Genomic DNA, 1,297 nt, shown 5'->3' on the forward strand with positions numbered 1-1,297 from the left:
TAGCTTTTTCCTTATCCAATTCATTGCAATTCTAGCCACCTCAATCCAATTTCGTTTTTCAATTATAGCCTCTTATATCAATTTTAGTTGCAATTTTAGCCATTCATTCATTGCAATTATAACCCTTTTGTCCAAATCTTGAAACATTAGTTTAAATTCGAACCGTCCATCCTTTAAGTGAATCCTAGATCAAATCCTAGCCGCTCATCTGAACTAATCCAATGGTTCAGATTAAATCTACCTAACCTTCCTATTTTTGACCTAAAAGAAGACCAAACCCTTTTATGAAATCTCATTCTTTTCTTCTCTCTCTAGCAGTGCTGCAGCCCCCTCCATCAGTGAGAACCGGCGAGAGCTCCACCATCGCCGGTGAGCTCTCCCTCTCGCTCCTCCCGTCGCCCTCCTCCCGTCGCCCTCCTCCCTTCGCTTTCCTCTTCTCATCTCTTCTCTCCTTGCTCCCTCACATCTCTTCTCTCTGGTGAGAATGGCGAGACAAATCGTCGCCTCCCTCTCGTCTCTCTAATTAGTGAAAGCTCGCTGCTCTCTCTCTCTCCCTCAACTGCTCCAGCCAGCGAGCTCCAAGCAATCAGCATCAGTAGCCGGCGAGGAGAGCAACAACATCTCCGGCCAACAACAACCAGCACGAGAGCCAGCTCCGACGAGCTACCGGCGAAACTGACCCCGACCTCGACCCACTGTCCTTCTCCTTTAATTCAAGGTTAGGGTTTCATAATATTATTTTTAATTTCTTTCAATTTGAGTATTGAATTTGTTTATTAGTGTATTGAATTAGTTTTTTATTGATAGTTAGTTTGATTGATTGTTAGTTAGTAAGTGAATGATTTAGGGTTTTTATTGTTAGTTTGAATTAGGGATTATTTGATTGTTAGTTTGTGCTTGTTGATTGTGAATTGAAAATTTTAATGTTGGGGTTAGTTTGAATTAGGGTATCTTAGAATTTGTTTGAAATTCGGTATTTCTTTAGTTAATTAGTTTGATTTTGGAATTGTAAGATTAGATTGAATTAGGGTATTTAAGGAGTTGTTTGAATTTAGGATTTTACCACTAGTTAGATTTTTGGGATTTTAGGACTAGTTTGAATTTGTGATTTTAAGACTAGTTTGAATTTTGAATTTAGGACTAGTTTGAATTATTATTGAGATTTTAGGACTACTAATAGTTTGAATTTGGAATTTTAGCACTATAGTTTTATTTATAAATTCTAGGAGTACTTTCAATTTGTGATTTTAAGACTAGTTTGAATTTTGAATTTAGGACTAGTTTGAATTATTATTGA

This window comes from Solanum tuberosum, unplaced genomic scaffold (assembly GCF_000226075.1).
Source record: "Solanum tuberosum cultivar DM 1-3 516 R44 unplaced genomic scaffold, SolTub_3.0 scf00185, whole genome shotgun sequence".
Taxonomy (NCBI): domain Eukaryota; kingdom Viridiplantae; phylum Streptophyta; class Magnoliopsida; order Solanales; family Solanaceae; genus Solanum; species Solanum tuberosum.